The sequence below is a fragment of the Primulina tabacum genome, unplaced genomic scaffold (genome assembly GCF_025594145.1).
Source record: "Primulina tabacum isolate GXHZ01 unplaced genomic scaffold, ASM2559414v2 Contig420, whole genome shotgun sequence".
NCBI classification, from domain to species: domain Eukaryota; kingdom Viridiplantae; phylum Streptophyta; class Magnoliopsida; order Lamiales; family Gesneriaceae; genus Primulina; species Primulina tabacum.
In genome coordinates, this window is record NW_027459743.1 from 48,989 (window position 1) to 69,955 (window position 20,967).

Here is a 20,967-nt window from a genome sequence, read left to right on the forward strand (position 1 = left end):
GGAATTCATTAAAATACAAATATTAAAGCCTAAGGTACAACTATAAATTGTTAAAAATTGTATTTAGTTCAATCAAAGATTTGGATGGATTTTTAAAACTTCTATCTAATACACAAGCTATTTATTTCTTTCTATGTCATTTCACATCACATCTCTTCTTATCTTCTCTCCTTTCATCTATTTATATCACTATCTCAAATTTTCGAAGTGTATCTCTTTAAATATTTTCATCTTTCCTTTTCAAATTTTTCATTCTTTGGCTAATTGTATATTTAATAATTTTTTATTTAAATATCATAGGAAATGTTGAATTTTAAAATTGATTTTGTGATTTTTAATTTATAATTTATACAAATTAATGTAATATTCAATAATAATAAAAGATGATCCAAAAAAAAATGTCGCTTGATTATCCTAAACCAGTAGACGATGGGGGCTAAATTGCTCAACCGCACTCATACTATGATCATAGTATAATAATTGAACAACCTCATAAAAACCATTATTTTTAAAATTTTTTAGCATGTTTAATTAATATATGTAAGCTAAGATATTTTTATACAAAATTATATCCACACAATGCTAAATAATATTTTTTTCACATGTATATTATCAATTCAAAAATAAGATTACAGATTAATCAATTGATGTATTTTAAAAAATTTACAAACATGCATACAAACCCACGTATATACACATGTAAATATTACATTATTTAACTTTTAAATAAATAAATTTATTTATTAATATAAATACTGAAAAACTATTTCAAACTGAGTATGTTACATATGTCAATTAATTATTGGTTCAAAGAAATTAATAAAAAATAATATTTTATAATTAAGTACAAAATTTATAAAATTCTATAAAAAAAATTCACAAAAGTCTATAAAAATCTTGCAAAAAAGTCTACACGAATCCACATAAATCTGTTTATAAATATGTGAGATTCTGTAAAAGTCAATAAAAATCAATCAAATACATAAAAGTCTATCATTTGAAAAACTCATTAAAAGTCATCAAAACTCTGAATTGAATACACCCCCACTTAAATATTTCAATATAAAATCAAGAATTTTATTTCCATATTTGAATTGAAGGATTTTATTTTAAGACGTGTATGCAATAATTTTGAATATGTCTTTTGTGAGACAGTCTCACAAATATTTATCTGTGAGACGGATCAATCCTACCAATATTCACAATAAAAAGTAATACTCTTAGTATAAAAGTAATATTTTTTTTGAATGACCCAAATAAGAGATCTGTCTCACAAAATATGACACGTGAGACCGTCTAACACAATATTTTTTTTAAAATAAGAAGTTATTTTCGACTTTTTATTAAAAAAGAAAGAAAGAAAGCAGTTTCGTGTGGTTGCCTTCCTCATCGAAACCGGAGAAAAAGCTGGTCAACTGCAGGTTGTTTGCTCGATTCATTTGCGGTTGGAAATGATGTATATGTCCATATCGAGGCTCGTTTATCCAAAAAAGTTACGCACATTTTTTCTGCGGATTTCAATTCTCTTTGCAGGAAAATCGACCAGTAAAGATTAAACCGGTTTGAAGGAGTGAGTATGCTTATTTATTTTTCAAAAAAATTGGAACAGAGCTAAGTGGCTGAGATAAATGGTTAATTTAGTTTGAGTGTCTTAGGGGTGAATTTAGTTTTAAACCTGAGCGGTTTTGGTGATAACTTAAAGATTAAGGTTTTAATTCAATTAAAAATTTCAGGTTACGAGATTCGAAAATGTAGTGCAAATACGAGGTTCAGAAATTGCTGGTATTTGACCTGTCAATTGTGTGGTGTTGGTTTTGTTTGTACTCGATTTATTGTGGAATGTGGTTATGCTGTGTGTTTTGACTCAGATTCCTAATTTTATGATCCCCTTGGGAATTTTGCTGAATAAACGCACTACTTTGAACTTTTTTACAATCGTGAGATATGTTTCATTTTCATGTAAATGCATAAAGTTTGTTGGCTCTATTGAGGCGATGCTAGTCAGTCGTTGTGGATATTGCTATAATGGGGATAACAAAACCTTGAGGTTGTGTTTGGATGATGGGGTTTGTGATGCGCTTTAATCTATGTTTTCATTACTTTGGAAGCTTTTTTTATTTTTTAAGTGATGAATGAAAATTGAAAACTAAGAATTTCAAAATCTTTATGATCCAAGTACTGCATGATGATTTTTTATCGCATGATTTCAGGATTTGTTATTTGTAACTGGAGTAGAAGATTCTAATGTGTTGTGTTATTTATGATTTAAACTCGTGACAGAAAGTAGTCAACTACCAGTGGCTAGAGGACAGCTTGAGAATAGGAGAAAAAGTTCCAGAATATTCATACATTCTATCTGCTGGTATGGGGGGAGATGCTAGAAGCAACAATCATGAGGAAAATCGTACAAAGTTAAGTCCTTTAAGAGAGTACAATCCCTCTCAACAGAAGAAGCTTAAAACATCTGTTGGGTCAGAAGAAAGCAATGAAGTTTCAGAAAATGCCCATCGTCATTCTTCCAAATCGGATATTGCCAGTGGTTCACCTGGTTACTCACACTCTCTAAGCTCAGAAGTGACAAGTCCAACTGATTATGATCAAAGTAGATATGTAAGATCATGACATTTTCTACATCTGAATTGAATAAAATCGTGCAATGCTTATGTATCTTAGTTTTGCTATCGATGTATCTAGGGCAACACTCACTTGCAATATTTAAATAATATTTTCTGATGGGCAAAATATAATATTTTAAATTTTTTATCGAATTTTTTAAAGAAATTACCGACAAAAAGTATATTCTTTTTTTTTAAAAAAATCAGCCAAACAAATACCAGACCTTTCCCATGTACAAGCTATGCTGTTTGTAGAACTTATATTATGTCACTGTTTGTGTACTGAGTAATCTGTTTTGAAATGGATTGCACATTAATTTTTGCAGGTCTCATCATCCAAAGCATCACCGCTTTACGATCCTCCAGATTTGAACAGGAATATAACTGATATATTTGAGAAGCTCGTCGACATTTACAGAGGTGAAAACTTGTTCAGCATATCATATGTTTTATTAGTTTTTGGATTTTTGGATATTGAGAATTTGAAGGCTGATGTTGCTTTATCTTAATGATAGCCCTGGGTGATGATAGGAGGTCTTTTAGCTATTACAAAGCTGTCCCAGTCATTGAAAAGCTACCTTTTAGAATCGAAAGTGCAGACCAGGTCAAACACCAACCTGAGATTGGAAAGTCATTGCAGGATCATGTAAGAAAGTAGTTATAGCATCAGGTTTTGGATGCCTTCAATTCACTATTATTTCTCCAGCCATCTTTTATCTGCATTTTATGGAACACTATCCGGGTTATATTGGGTCATCACCCTGCTTGGTGATGGAGGTCCCAGATTCAGGCAATAGTAAACACTGGAAGGCTATCCAAGTTGGAGCACTTCGAGAAGGATGAAAAGGTGTTGTGTTGTTTTTGAAGCCAAATTTTTTTGCTGAAACTACCAGTCTGTCAACACAATGTGACTTTTTGTTGATTCTGAATTGTAGTTTTGTTTTGCCATTTTGATGCTTGATATGGATTTATTATTCCAAATGGAAAGACACGTGGATGTGAAACCACTTGGAATGGTTACGGGCCGTTATGAATTTAGGCAGAGGCGGATCTATAATAAGGACATAAGTGAGTATTTTTCCCAGATGATCTTTGGCCCAAGACATTTTAAAAGTTCAGCCTCAAACATTAATATTCTGTCCAGGTTAGGTTACTTAGAGTTGGTGGAAAAAGAAAAACAAGTCAAACCTACAAATATGCATGTTGATTCTGAGTTTAGAATCTAACCTAGAATACTAAAAAACAAAATATATGTATGTATAATCCTGGAACTAAATAACACAAGAATCAAGAATCAAGATTCAAGTTACCAAGCTTCCTACTGAAATATGTATTTTTTTAGTTCATTGTTTATTATTTTTAGTTTAGTTATAAAAAATAAGAGATGTAATGATTACTTCATGAGATGTAAATATTTCCCTCCAGTTAAAACTTTCCTGGTTACGCCCTATCATTTAGGTGAATTGATAATTCCTAAGGGTAAAAGAATTAGAAAAGTAGAAGAAGGAAGAAAGAGATGCGCAACGTGAATTTCATTTCTTCTGTACTGTGCATTTATAATTGAGCAAAGATATATACAATTCTGTTGTAACTGATTGATTCATCTAGATTATTCTTAAACAATGGGATTGCCATATATCCTATGGGCTTAAGACAATGGGCTCTATCAATTTGTTTCTTGGGCTTCATGAGTTATTTTAACTGGCCCCCTCAAGCTTAGCAGGAGATGAGGAACCACGCTAAGTTTGAACCGAAGTCGATGAAACATCATTGTAGACAATGGTTTAGTAAGTACGTCTACAAGTTGATCAGTCGAAGGAACATGACGTACTGAAAGTTGTTTGGCCAAAACTTTCTCACGAACGAAGTGAAGATCAAGCTCCAGGTGTTTAGTTCTTGCATGTAAAACTGGATTAGCAGTGAGTGCAATGGTGCTGAGATTGTCACACCATAGAATAGGTGGATTTGAGACAGCAATGTGCAGTTCAGAGAGAAGGGATTGAATCCACAACAACTCGGATGTGGCATTTGCAACACTTCTGTATTCCGCTTCAGTGCTAGACCTGGATACAATAGGTTGCTTCTTGGAGCTCCAAGAAATAGAGGAGGACCCAAAGAACCAGCAAAAACCAGACGTGGAGCGACGATCATCAGGGTCACTACCCCAATCGGCATCACAGAAACCATGAAGGGTAAATGCAGAACTATGATGTAGACGAATACCAAAGCCAAGAGTGCCACTTAAGTAACGCAAAATACGCTTGACCGCCTTCCAATGAGAATATGTGGGAGCATGCATAAACTGACAGACTTTGTTGACACTAAATGCAATGTCAGGTCTGGTAATGGTTAGATATTGAAGAGCTCCTACTGTACTCCGGTAAAGTGTACTGTCAGGAAATGGATCCCCATCTTTACAAGATAATCGAAGGCCTGAAGTCATCGGAGTTGGCAAGGCTTTGGCATTGTTCATCTTGGTGCGAAGAAGCAGATTCTGCACATACTTGGTTTGAGTAAGAACCATTGATTTATCCACTGAACGACAAACCTCAATGCCTAAAAAATAATTCACATCTCCCAAATCTTTAAGGGAAAACTGATTGTTTAAGGCTGAAATGAGTGATCGAACCCGAGCATTATCACTTCCTGTGATTAAAATGTCATCAACATATACTAAAACATAAATGACAAAATCAGCATGAGTTTGAACAAATAAGGAGGCATCAACTTTGGATTCAACAAAGCCCATAAGCTTGAGAGTATGACAGAGCCGTGCAAACCAAGCTCTCGGGGCTTGCTTGAGACCATATATGGCTTTATTCAGTTTGCACACAAGAGAATTGTTGTTGTTCGGAGCTTCAAAACATGGGGGCTGACGCATATACACAAGCTCAGTAAGTCTGCCATTGAGAAAAGCATTATTGACGTCAATTTGTTGAATTCTCCAATCTTTAGCAACGGCCGCAGAGAGAACAAGTCGAATGGTTGTGGGCTTCACAACTGGGCTGAATGTTTCTGTATAATCAAGCCCCGGAGTCTGAGAATATCCCTTAGCGACAAGACGGGCTTTGTGCCTAGCGATGGAACCATCAGGATTAGTTTATAGTTTGAAAACCCATTTACAGCCAATGATGGGCATGTTAGAGTTTGCTTCAACAAGGGTCCAGGTGTTGTTTTGCATCAAGGCTTGATATTCAGCTTCCATAGCTTTGCACCATTCAGGATGTGTGCTTGCTTCCTGGAAAGAAGATGGTTCCCAAATATTAGAATGCAAAGATAGATTAACCTTGGGCTTAAAAATCCCGTCCTTGGAGCGAGTAACCATTGGATGAAAATTCAATATGGGAGACACAAGAGCTGTGAGAGTAGGCGAAGGAGATAGGGAGAGTGTATCATTTGATGTAGGGACTGACTGTGATTGAAGAGATGTAGAAGATGATACAGTAGGTGTATCGGTCGATTGTGGAGGATAAGGAGTAGATGAGGCGATGACAGGTGGAGTCATGGAATGTGAAGGAAAAACAGATGTAGATGCAGGAACTTTTGGTAAGTAAAGAGAAGATTGAGGTGTGACTGTGGAACTAGACACAACATGGGACTTGAAGAAAGGGAAAGCGTTGTTCATGAAATTTAACATGTCTAGAAATGAAGACACGACCAGTGGCACTAATGCATTTGTAACCTTTGAGCGGAAGTCAAGTTTGTGAGTATTATAATCATGGAGACATGGAAAACAAAGACATCCGAATGTTTTAAGATGGGAATAATCTGGTGGCTTTTTGATCATATATTGGATGGGAATATTTCCTTGAAGAGCTACAGTAGGTAATCTATTTATAAGATAGACTGCTGTAGAAAATGCATCATCCCAAAAGTATAAAGGCATTGATGCATGAGCTAAAAGAGAAAGTCCGGTGTCAACAATGTACCGATGTTTTCGTTCAACAACCCCGTTTTGCTTCGAAGCCCAATTATGACCAGAATTGCTACTGGACATAATAATCAGAGGTCATTAAGTTCATCAGGAACTAGTAGCCTTAACAACGAAGAGATCATTCAGAAAATGAATGAACTCAATCAGAACATGCTTACAATCAAGCATGCAATAAGTTAGGATGACTCACAAAGAGCATCCTCACTATTACAACTCTGGAATCAAGAATTTGAAATTCAGAGATGAGAAGAGTAAAGGTAAAGAATACCTTTACACGGTCAGTCCAACTAGAAAGATTGGCACTGACATATCCAGATGCATTAATTTACTTAACAACGCAAATGCAATATTAGGGGAATTAATGATCAAAGAAGATGCTCGTAATCAAAACAAGCATCAAGAATTAATTAAGGAAATCAAAACCTTAATAACAGAAGGTAAGAATGAAAATTCTACCAACAAAACAATCAATGATTTTATTAATAAAATAGAATCAAAGATTAATCAACTTAACGAAGAGTTAAGTAAACAACAAGGATTAAAATCTTTAATAGAACAAATCCTTGAAAATCAAAATAAGTCAAGACATGTTGACTTACAAGAAATTCAATCAAAGGTTGATAAAATCCTTGCAGCATTAACATGAGTGCTGGATCAATCACCAAGATTGAAAATAAGCTCGAAGAACTTGATAAACAAATCAAGCTTCTAGAAGCTAACATAAAACAATATATTGAAATGGCTACTGTTTCAATTATTGAAAATCAAAAGAAATGTGACTGTAATAAAGAAATATTACAGGCATTAAATAAATAGAATGGTAAAGGAAAGGCTGCTGAAGAGCCAAAACAAAGGAAGCCAATCACTCCCTTTGATGATCCTTACCAAGAAGAAAAACCGAAGTTCTCCAATTGGCAGAACACGGGTTATAATAATCCATTCATGTATGGACAACATAAGTATCAATAAACTCGAAGAGTTTATGAATACTAGAAATCTGGATCGTTTAAACGATCTAGTCAAAGGATTATCAGTAGAAGAAACTATCAATATGATAGAAAACTATACTGATATCTCAGAAACATCAGACGATGATTCAAAGCCAATCACTTTGAATTTCCGAATGATGAAAGATGAAGGTGAAACCTCGATACCATCGAGACCACCTCCGATGAAGGATTTTAGAGACACTTTACGTGAATCTAAAACTTCCAATATAGTCAATTCAAATTACCTCGAATTAGGATGCGAATCCTTAAGTGAAAAGAAATTGAAGATTGACAGATGGGCTAACGAAATGTCAGCTCAAATTCAGTTAACACCTATGCTTGACCAAGGTGATAACATACGAACCTTAACTCATGCACTGATAGTGTCAAAACTTATCGGTAGAGTTCAGGATTGGGGAGGTAAATTAATCGTTCCTAATTTACCACCACAACTGACAGGAAAAGTCTACTTCGACTTATTCCTAGAAGCGTTATATCAAGAATTTCTTGGTATGACAACCATTCAGGCCAACGAAAAAATGGCCAGTATTCAGGTAAATCGAGCAGAATTTACCTTGAATAATATGAAGCTATGTAATTTATGTGATCTCCAGGAATTCCTGTGTGATTACGAAACAAATTAGTATGCCATTCCAGACTTCAACAAACGTGAAGTCTATAGGATGTTGATCTTTGACAAAATACCACACCTTGGTATTAACTCAAAGAATCAATACAGTCAATCCACTTATCCTGCTACATTAGGAGGATGCATAAGATGGATAAAAGACAAGATTACTAAGGAATGCAATTCCTATAGAACTCGTAAGAAAATCAAGAAAGCATACAAAGCTGAGAGATCACTTTGTTGTGATAAACTTGATTTCACAGTTAAAGAATACGGATGTAAAAAGCCGTATTACAAGAAAAAGAAATATACTAGGAGGAAATATAAAAATCCTAAGTATATTAAGAAAAGGTTCCGACCTTTCAAACGCAAAGCTTATAATAAGAAAACTTATTATAAGAAGTCAAATAAAAGGAAATTCTTTAAAAAGAATCCTAAAAGAATTTGCCCAAAGGGCAAAGGTAAAAATTGCAGATGTTGGATCTGTAATGAAGAGGGACATTACGAAAGAATTTGCCCAAAGGGACATTACGAAAGAATCCTAAAAGAATTTGCCCAAAGTTCCCCAAAGGGCAAAGGTAAAAATTGCATATGTTGGATCTGTAATGAAGAGGGACATTACGCAAATGAATGCCCCATAACAGAACAAAGAAATTCTAAACATTTTAACAAAGTTAGAATGTTAGAAGAATTCAATAAAATGGGGTTTTACCCAATCGAATGTTATACTTCTTCAGACGAAGAAGAAAACATTTATGTCCTTTGTTCATCTGATTGCTCCAGTTCAGAGGAACAAAGTTCAGAAGAAGAATTATCTGAATGTTCAAATTCAGATGAAACTTCGGATTCGGATGAGTGATATTATCTTCAATATCACCAATCCAAATAGTATTTATATTAAGGTATTGCTCAGTGTACCTAAATATAAATCATATCACTTACATGCTCACATAGATACAGGAGCTAGCCTCTGTATTGCAAGTGAACATGTAATTCCAACAGAATTATGGACGACTTCTCCTAATTCTGTGAATGCAAAAATTGGAAATGGTTCAACTATTTCCATGAACAAAATTGTTAACAATTTAATTGTTACAATTGAAGACTGTAAATTTACTATTCCGGTAATTTATCAGTTAAACAGTGGTATAGACATGATTTTGGGAAATAACTTCCTAAGGTCATATTTACCATTTATTCAATATGATGAATACGTAGTTCTTACTAAAGGTAGATCTACTATTCACATAAGGAGTTCATTGATGAAATAGATGAAAGACTCCCTTGGAGATCTGATTCTATGAGATTGACCGTACCACGATCAATCCCAACTTTGGAAGATGGGATGAATATCCCGATCCAAAGGTTTCACAATCCAGAATGATTGGTTCTGGATTGTGAAACCTTTGGATCGGGATATTCATCCCATCTTCCAAAGTTGGGATTGATCGTGGTACGGTCAATCTCATAGAATCAGATCTCCAAGGGAGTCTTTCATCTATTTCATCAATGAACTCCTTATGAGGATGTTCAATTCTTGTAATATTCTCAAACATTCTTTCTACTGAAACATGAGGTTTCGTAGAATGAATTCCTGTTTGGGAATTATTACTCAAGGCCAAGCCTACAACATAATTTATGTTGATAGGATGGTTTCCTTGATACATTAGATCGTGTCTGTAAAAAACATATTCTAATGTTATTACGTCATTGATGTTCTTATCGAACATCGATATGTTGAACTGTGGATAAACACAGAACTTAATCTTTTGGTAACATAAGTTACCCATGATTTTTCCGAGTATTGAGTCTTCTCGATTTCTAATTCGTTTATCACGAATTATAATCTCAATTGGACTATCAATTCCTTCTCGGAAATGAGCTTGAATGATTACTTCAATACCTCCAATATGGACGTATTTTAGTTCATTCTTCTCTTTTTCAGAAGCTTTATTCATTATTATATTAATATCTTCCGATGTTAATAATTTTAATGAATTTTGTTTCTGAGTATTATTTATCTTACATGATCGTTCCTTTGTTCGGATTGATATGTAGATTAAATGTTTTCTGGGATTAAGTAGATTAGAAATCTTGCTTAATATTCCAGGTTGATTGATAAGTTGCTCTTTTCCTGAAAACTTAGTTTTCTGGATTTCGGCAAACTTTTGTTGATTGAATACAAGGTTTAAGTTGTATTCCTGATTTTCCTCAGATTCTTCAATCTGAAGATTATTCGCAGAAGTTGATTGGACTTCTGTCATTAACAGATCATAGAAGACCTTCGTCTTTCTAATCTGTTTAATCTTTCCTTTGCATCATAGAGCATTTCTCTTGCATCTATAATGTCTTGGAAATTTCTGAGATTTTCTAAATCCTTTTTATGGGATTTAATAATCTCTCTTTGTACATCAATACTAAGATCGATGTTCTTAGAGTACAAACTATAAACTGAAAGTTTATAATGTTCTCTTAAGTTCATATTATGTCTCATTGATTCCGAGACAATTTTGTTATTGTTATTTCTGTAGTGGACTACAGTTATTTTTGACATTTGTATTTTGTCAAATTTCTTTTCTTTCTATCTTTTGTTTTAGATAGACAAATTTTATGTTATGATTTTCATCGTAACATTTTGTTTTATATACACGATGTTTGTGTATATCTTTCTTTTTAGTTCCATCTTTGTAATAACAATGATTGGTTGTTATTACTTGTTTAACCGTGTTTATAGCTAAACATGGTTCGGAATTTACCAAGTTTATTTCTAAACATGGCTCTGATACCAAATCTGAAAGCGGGTTAGAACTCTCAGCAGAATTAATTTCCCATGCGGAATTGGAAACAGATTCAGTGATCGGTTTGTTTTGCTCATACATTTGTATGGCTATTTCATCAGATAAAACCCTGACAAACTCTTCATCTAAACAGATGAATTCTTTCTTAGGTTTAATTATAAACCTAATCGATTTTTGTTCAGGATAAAATCTTTTTATAGATCTATTCTTTTGAACAATCTTTATGTTGTTATTAAACAAACAAAGTTTATTTAAGTGCAACATTTTTGTAGGTACAAAATATCATCGGGGATATCTGACCAGTTATATTTTACAACAATTTTATATTGTTGACATGCTTCAAATATAAACAAAGAAATATTATTTTCTAAGTTTATAATAGTTTTAAACATATATCTACCGTCATTTATTAAATGAGGTCTAATATGCATTTCATATGTATATGAAAAAGATAAAATCTCATTCATATTATATGTTGTACGTGGCATCGGTAAACTCTGTCGCCGATGTAATTCTTCCACTTGAAGTGGGATTACGGCAGGTGAGCACGTCCAGCCGATATACTTCATATAATTTTTCATAAGAGGTTTTTAGTCTTTTATGTTCATACTTACCCTTCAAGGGAGCTTTTGGGATCTCGTTTTCAGATCCTCCCGGTTTCGTATGATCTTTTCAAAAATCATTTTTGTTTTATGCATGTGAATATAAACATGTATGTATAACAAATCCATGGAAGAAACATATTACCTTGTTCTTCAGCAGAGCTCAATCCTACGGTTTTCTCCTCCTGATACTCACCCAACGGACTCCAGAGTTGCTTCGGACTTCGGCCTTTTCTTCCTAAAATTCTGTCTGCCGTGAAATGAAATGAGGTGTCTAATATATAGACTTGAAAACCTCAAGAAAAAGGTAACCGGGGTTACAAGTCAAGGTGACCTGGGTAACCGGTACCAAAAATAATGGAGGTTTTGGGACCTACCATTATGAAAAGAAAAGATGCCTCAGCTTTTCTGTCTTTTGGACAGTAGTGAGTGAAGGGCATCTTGCACATGACTCTACGGAAAACAAGATACAAGTGGGTTAACCGGGACCACTACCCGAATCAAGACCTAGACTCTACATGCTGTCTTCTTGGTCTTCTTCGGCTTGTTTGGACCACAAAACCGAGTGTTTTTCTTCCTGGCTTGATGAGCTGGAAGATTCTTTTGTATCTTCTACTTGGGCCGTAGATGGGCTTGGTAATTCACAAATTGGGCAATTGTGAATTTCCATTTGTTTCTTGAAGGTCCTGCATAACTCATGTCGTGTTCGGGTTGAGTAATCTGCTCTTCCTTCATAGAATTTATTATCATATTTTTGTATCTGTTGTAGTACTTCAACAGATGTTTTCTTCTTATATCCAGTGGTTAATATATACCTTTCCGTGGCATAATTAACCTTGATATTACTTATTTAATCTATTTTACTAGTTTTTGTTAATAACTGTAAAATAGATTGGACCCGGATATTATCTAGGTCTTTGTCACTTATTGGTTCCTTCCTGGTGTTGGTCGGAATTGTTAGGTGACTTGCTCTTGAGAGGCTTATCAGCTGATAGCTCTCATAATATTTCCTACCATCCCAATCTGGTATGGTTGATGTGAACCTAAGTTCTAATTGGGTTGAACCCTATTCCCTTCCGAACACTACCTGCTTATAGTTTCGGATTGTGGATTTTAATCCCATGGGTAGGTATTCAATCTCCTTAAGTTCTGGGCCTAGAATCAATTTCTGGATCAGGCCTTTTTCGAATAGGTTCTGGACTTTGTCGGGTGGACTACCTGGTAAGAGATAGGCTCGAGAAAATCCTGTGTCATTGGTTTGCAACCAATTCTCTTGTTCTGGACTTATAGTTCTAAGCCAGTTCATGACTTCCAAATATTGGATCCATTTTTCTTCTGGTTTCAAGGATTCAATTAATTTGGATTTTTGTTGAGGTCTTAGAGGTCTGAGGGTTCTAAGGCCTGGATTTCTTTTGAATGAAAGGGCTTGGGCGAATGTGGGCTTAGCTCTTTCATCTTCTTCAAATTTGGGCTTAATAGCCTCTTCTTTATGGGCCTTTATGACCTCTTTATTTTTAGGCTGTTTTTCTTTAGCCTTTTCAATATTGGGCTTAATAGCCTCTTCATTTTGGGCCGAGACTAAAATCTCATTTTGGGCCTTTAAATTTTTAGGGTCTTTCTCCCCTTCTTTTTCTTCTGGATGGTCCAGTGGGCCATTCAGATTTCTCATTTTGTTAATCCTTTTGATTAACTGTTTTTCTCGTAATTGCAGGACTGCAATTTCATCTTGAACTTGTTCAAGTTCTTCTTGTAGTTTCTCCATCTGCTAAGAATAACAAATATCAGAGAAATAATTTTGTGTCATTTACGATATGACCAAACGTGCACATGTTTTAACATCATGCCTGATGAATATATGTAAGCCGTCTAATGTGTCCACAAAACACATTTCATGACGTTATAGTCGCACAAGCGAGTTATTTAGGCCATATAGACATTTTTCCGATATATGGCACAACCATATATTCGTTGTGGTATTCAAAGAATACATTATGCTGGTTTTAACCAGTCTTTTCATATTCCGTGACTACGGATATCATATGCTTGGGATGTAATTCCCTAGTTAATGCATCAGGAAGGAAGTTTTCATTTCCTTTGATGTATTGGATTTCGAATTGATAGCTGTTAATTTCTAACTGCCATCTAATTAATCTACCTGCATTAGGACCTGTTTTCCTGTTTAAAGGTTTGTTCCTAAAGTAGGTTAGATTATTATTATCTGTCCTTACCAGAAATGGTTTAGGAATCAGATAGATCTCATAGGATCTTATTGTCCTTATCAAGGCCAATAATTCCTTTTCATTGCTGTGGTAATTCAATTCTGCTGAATTGAATGTTCCACTGGTATAACAGCAAAGATGTTCATCTTCCCGTTTATCAGACTTTGCAATTTCTTGCAATGTCTTATGTCTTTGGTAGGCTTTCAAGCATGCACCCCAGTACATGTCTGAAGCATCAGTTTCAATTATTATTATATCATCCATTGACGGAAAATATAATAATGGGAGATCGGAAATTACTTTCCGTTTAATTGTGCTGACATAGTTAGTGTCTGCACTAGTCCAAGTCCAAGAAACATCTTCTTTCAGTTTAACCTGAAGAGGTTTTCTGATTTCTGATAGTTTCCGGTTATAATCTCCTGCATAGGTTAACAAACCTAGAAATCTTCTAAGTTGAGACCTATCAGTTATTTCATTCGGGAAATCATGTATTTTCTTCAACACATGTGGTTGAAGGCAATGCTTCCCATTTTCAATTTCTAGACCTAAATAATTAATTCGGGTCTTGATCAGCTGGGCTTTTCTTGAAGACAAGATTATCCCATCTTTATGACATAGATTCGACACGAATGTTAAATCCTTGTAGTGTTGTTCCAGTGTTTTTGAATACACTAGAATATCATCAATGTAAACACAGCAAATGTTTACATGATTCTTAAATGTTTCATCCATGTATCTTTGAAAGATACCTGGAGCTTGTTTTAGACCGAATGGTAATACGGTCCATTGAAATTGTCCTTGGGACAACTGAATGCTGTGAGGAGTTGAGATTCCTCATCAAGCTGAATTTGCCAGAAGCCTGACTTACAGTCGAGACTACTGAAGTATTTCATGCCTCCTATATAGGATAGCAAGTCATTTTTGTTAGGGATGTAATACCCATCCATAAATGTATTTTGATTGATAAGGCGGTAATCAATTACCATCCTTTTCTTAGTTGTGTCTTTCTTCGTGACATAGAATGCCGGCGAAGAATGTTGGCTTTTGCTTGGAACTATGATTTGTAGTTCTAGCAATTCTTTGATCTCTTGTTCAAAGATCTTGACGTCTTCCATATTGCATCTTCGAGGTGCAACTCGGAATGTTTTGTTTGGTTCATTTGCTCGTATTGAAGCAATGAACTTCTTTCTCTTCTTTATCTTATCCTGAGGGTTCTCAGAACAGATATTATTGAACAATGTTTGTATGTCTAATTCTTCCGAACAGACATGAAACATTTCTTCTGATAAATCGAGAATAGTTATATTCTCAATTTTCTTTGGAATGGGAGATTTAGAGAATTGTTCTAAAAATCCATTATTTCCCAAGAGACACGATGCTTTATTCCATTGGTTTGAAGGAAGGAACTCATAGCTTGAATTTCCCCACCCCAATCAGACTGAAAGGCTTTGATTTGTTTGTTGAGTTGAAGTTCAACATGAGTTTTGAAGTGTGCAAACACTTGAACAACTTCCGATTTTAATTTAAGAAAGTAGATACAGGTGAAACGGCTAAAAGCATCAACAAAGCTTATATAATACTTGAAACCATTTCGAGAAGTGGTGTGGGCAGGACCCCAAACATCTGCAAAAATGAGTTCAAGTGGTTCGGAGAATTTTGTATGAGAAGATGGAAACCGGAGTTTATGACTTTTGCCAAGTTCACAAGCTTCGCATAAATGCATACGTTCATTTCTTGGAAAACGAAAATTACAATTTGATAGAATTTGCTTAACAGTAGAAAGAGGAGGATGGGCTAATCTATAGTGCCACTGATCTAGAACACTTGAATAGGCCTTAATTGAATGCTGATGTGAGGAATGAGGACTGGAGCACTCGTCAGAAAGTGTAGAGTGAAGACATGTAGGTTGGGATGCAGCAGTAGAATGAGGTGGCCCAAGGTTGAACTTGTATAAGCCTTCATGTAAAATTCCTCGAAGAAGAACAACTCGCGTGGCTAGATCCTTCACAAGACAATAAGAAGGATAAAACTCAAACATGACATTATTATCACGAGTAAATTGGCGAACGCTTAAAAGATTTTTTGTTATTTGAGGAACATGAAGTAGGTTTTTCGAACGGAAAGGTCGAGAAAAAGAAGATGAACCAAATGTAGATTCACCAATATGTGAGATAAACAGACCTGCACCATTGCCCATATGAACCTTACCACCGCCAGTGTACTCGGAACCAAGTGTGAGATTGCCAAGATCATTCGTAACATGGTGAGAAGCTCCAGAATCTGGAAACCACCACTCATCTCCTGCAGATTCAGAGGTGGTAGTTGCAATAGCTGCTGATGGATAAGGAGGCTGAGGAGATCGATATTGACCTTGTTGTGGTGATCAAAAAGGACCCGATGAAGGGAATCGACTGAACTTGGAGGTTTGGCAGTATACTCGGCATCAAATCTGTAATAGCATATTTCAGCCACATGACCTGTGATTCCACAAATTTGACAAACAGGTCTGCCATTGTTGTTGTTCCAAAAACGCTTGCCTCCCCGAATACTCCTGCCACGACCACGACCTCGAGGAAATGAGCTTCGTGGTGAAGAAGAATCAGGAAAAGAGCTTCGTGATGAAAAAGAATAATCAGTCCTCTTTGTAGGAGCAAAAGTAGCTGCATTAACTGAGTGAGGTAACGTTTCATTGTTAATATTATGAGACTCCAGGCGTCCTTCATGAGCTAACAGAAGAGCATTCACCTCTGATAATGCTAGAGTATCAATTCTTGAAGTAATGTGAACGACAACAGAGTCGTATTCCAATCCAATGCCACCGAGGACATATAAGATTTGATCATCCTCACCGATTGAGTGACCACAAGCAGCTAAAGTATCCATAATTTTTTTCATTTTGCTTAGGTAATCTTTCATATTTTGATTTCTTTTCTTCATGGTTTGCAGTTGTAGCTTGTATTGTATCACCTTAGCTTTTGATCTTGAGGCAAATAATGTTGATACCCAAACCCAAAGTTGGGAGGACGTATCACACCCGATCATTTGGCTTTGGACAGATTCAGACATGGAAGACAATAGAAAGGAAAATAAAAGTTGATCCTGTCTACTCTAGGTAAAGAACTGGGGGTTGACGTCTTCGGCAGTGTTCTCACCATGAACCACTTTAGGAGGGACATAAGGGTGCTCTAGTATGAAATTTTCTAACCCCAACCCACGAATTCCAGCAAGAACCTGGAGATTCCACAAAATAAAATTCTCGTCGTTAAGCTTAACCGAATTTCTGGTTAGCTGGATTCACGAGTAAGAAACTTGTATTGGCTGATGGATTCACAGAGGTGTGAGTTGTAACTCCACTCCCGGAGATGGCGTCAGCCATGGATAAGGCTCTGATACCAAATTAGAAAAGTAGAAGAAGGAAGAAAGAGATGCGCAACGTGAATTTCATTTCTTCTGTACTGTGCATTTACAATTGAGCAGAGATATATACAATTCTGTTGTAACTGATTGATTCATCTAGATTATTCTTAAACAATGGGCTTGCCATATATCCTATGGGCTTAAGACAATGGGCTCTATCAATTTGTTTCTTGGGCTTCATGAGTTACTTTAACTAAAAGATGTTAAAGAAAGACCAAAAAGATTGAAACCTTTCTGATGATTTTTATGAGTTAAAGTTTTGTGATTTTCTGTCTGTATAATGTTCATGAGTCTGTGGTTCTAAGGTAAGGGACTCCTAGCACTGTCATTTGTCCAGTATCGTACTGAGGTTATCCGATTAGGATTTTCAATTAAAAAGCACCTGACTTGGTATATCTAGGTGAAGTTCATGGAACTAAAACAAGAAGAAATTCAATTATTTTTTAACTTTACTTCTGGCCTTGTTATCCTTGGATTCTTGATCTTCTTAATCAAACTAGATGGTGGTTGCAGGTAATCGTTTCTTCCACAAAAATTGTCATGGAGGATTGTAACAAAGTTTATTATAGTATATAATCATCGCAAACCTGGCAGTTTCTGGTTCAATCCATAAACAAAGAATGAAGGTTTCTTACCATATTTTGTTAATTTTCTCAGGTTATTACAATCAGCTTATTTGGAGAAGTATGGATCATCGGACCTACAACAGCAAGTAAACTTTATGAGAAAGGACACATGACCCTGGATGACTTGAGGAATGAGGAATCACTAACAAATGCCCAGATGATAGGTTTAAAATACTTTGATGACATCAAGACTAGAATTCCTCGTCAAGAGGTGAGCCTCGATGGTTGATTAATTAAATTTTTCGCAGTTACTTTAAAATTTGCAATGCATGTTTTAATACCCTGTCTTAACCTGTAAAAACAATAGGTTCGAGAAATGGAAAATCTTTTGCAAAAAGTTGGAGAAGAGATTTCACCAGGGGTTAGAACTTGTTTCCCTTTAAGTTGATGTACTTCTATACTTTTTCCCTTTAAGTTGGCGTACTTTAAGGGGGCAAATGGAGAACTTGTCATTTAGCCCCTCAACTTATCGTGAATTCAATAGGCTGCTACTTTGTACCATTAGAACTTAAAATGGAAAACTTGTCAATTTTCTGGAATTGCTACTGGTAATTTAGATGAGATGAGTGCTTGCGAATCTCTATATTCAGTGGAAAAGGTGCGACAGTTTAGAGCCTCTTTATTACTTCTTGTCCTGTATACAACAATCATAACTTAGTTTTGCCCAATAGTTGTTCTTAAGTTGCACCATCAGAGAATTATTTGAAGCAAAGCCCTTATGATACATCAACTATAGGGGTTTAATTTACTTGCGTACCGATCGTGGTTACCAAGGGAAGAAGTGTAGGAAGCACCTTTTGTTGATGGCAGAGCACTGCGGGTAGAGATTGTCTGTGGAGGATCATATAGATGTGGGAAGGCCTCTTGTGGGGATTTGGACATTATTATCACTTATCCTGATGGAAAAAGGTATGATTTTCATATGTATACTGGTTTGGATAGTTCAATTTCCTTCATTTACTTTTGGAATGGGACTAAGTTGCTCAAGCTTTCTGTCGTACCACCTATTTCTTTGTTCAATAAAATATCTACTCCAAATTTTGGAGAAAAGCATTCTCTTTTATATCTCCATGCTCCACTCCAAATTTTGGAGAAAGTGAAAAGCATTCTCTTTTATATCTCCATGCGATTTAAAATATAAATATGATTATATATGCTACCTTGCAATCTGGAGAACTTGTTTGTAGAAAGCTGACTTTTCTCCTGTCCAGTCATATGGGCTTTCTTCCAAAATTTGTGAGGCGCCTCAAGGGCATAAAATTTCTTAAGAGAAGATCTGGTATTTAGTGTTCATAGTGAGGAGGTAATAATTAATGCTTCTACTTTGCATTTTTATTGTCTATAGATTTGTCAAAGTATAGATACTAGACCGTGCCTGTTTCTCTTTTCCAAGGAAGCAGACCTTAGTACCTTTATTTTTATGTGTGCAAATGAAATTTGTAATTTTAGTGAATCTGTCACTTTCATAGTTCTAAACAAGAATACTTACCATTTCGCATCATTTCGTCTAAACCATTTCGTATAAACAATAAGGCTGGCCTGAAAGTACGTTATTGTTTTTTCTAGTTGCATCAGCTGTTGAAATGTTTTAAATTCTGAAGATTGTTGTTGTTTATGTTTTCATACCCCCTGCAGCTTTAAAATTGAGCTTGTGTGACTGGATTATTCATCTGATATGCCCTACTCATTTGACTTCCACGTTGTATGATATCTTGGCACAGGGTACTGACTCTGGAGTGGACACATATTTTGGTCTCTGCACTTATCCAGGTCGAGAGCTGCGGCATCGCATAGATTTCAAGGTTGATATATTGTAATCCATTTCACGTGTTAATGCATTTCCAAAATACCAATATTTTTGTCAAACTAGGGTCTCGACACTTGTTAATCACAAATAACTGAATACATGTGCCTTTCATATTGTCCTTGGTCATGGCGAAGTGGATAGAGCCATATAAAACAGGGTGAGCTAAAACATTCCAATATGCACACAAATGGGCGTGAAGTATGTATCATACTGCTTGAATTTTGAATTGTGCTCCATGTGAAAGAAGCTATCCTTTTATGTAGGTTTTTCCCAGAGATATTTATGCATTTGGTTTAATAGCATGGACAGGGAATGATGTACTCAACAGGAGATGTGCTCATTCGTTCAGAACAAGTTATGCTAAATAATAAAATGTGCTGTTTTTCTCATTTGGAAAGTATGGTTATATCTTCCCTTCTAAAAAAAATATTATATGCGCTCACTGAAGCCTGAAGGTGTGCTCCATTTTCTTCTTCAAAATTTTGGCCCAAGTCTCCTGTTTTGTGGTCCTTAACTCTATTTTAAATTCCTTTGTTTTTTAATCTAGGTTGAGATTATTGGCCGAAACAAAGGGATTCAGACTTGACGACACTGGTCTGTTTACAGCTACTCAAAGTTCAGGTTGCAAACGGGTATGAACTAGATCAACTGTTGGTGTAGCTGGTGATGCATAGCTCCTTTTACAATTCGTTCAGGCATTACTATACACATCTGATACTATAATCCCCTGCAGGGAAGCAAAGGTAGTGCAAGCTTGGAGTTTGCAACTGAAAAACAGGTGTTTAATTTCCTTGAATTTCCATGGCTCGAACCCAACGAAAGGAATCTATGAGAAGTAAATGATAGCCTAATGTTGAAGGTTAACACACTCCACGATCCGCTTGTGTGGATTTGGAACCAAGTGGAAGTATGTGTTAATTATGCAAGACCAAGTAGCCTCGAGTCTAAACGTTAATATAATTACATAACTACATACATGAACGTGAATTTTCATGTTATTGACCTATTGTACATTTTTTGGCTTGGGGTGTTCATCGTCGGTTCGGGTTTTTATTTCGGTTTTTTCGATTTTTGTTTTTAGAAATATATAATTCGATATCCGAATCATTTTTTTTAGGTTCGGTTTTCCACCAAAATGGTTCGACTATTTCGATCTGTTAATTTGATTTTGATACAATTATTTAAATTAAAATATAATATATTATCTTTTTACATGTTTTTTAGTAAAACATTCAAATATAAAATCAACTATAAATTATACAAAATAATTATTCACTCACTAATATCATCTAAAAAATATATAATATAAATAAAATTATTAATTTAATAAAA

General features: G+C 35.2%; 1 pseudogene; it reads left to right on the forward strand.

Moving 5' to 3' along the window:
* Nucleotides 1-671: 671 nt before the first annotated feature.
* Nucleotides 672-20,659, forward strand: LOC142534189 (DNA polymerase lambda-like; annotated as a pseudogene).
* Nucleotides 20,660-20,967: the final 308 nt, after the last annotated feature.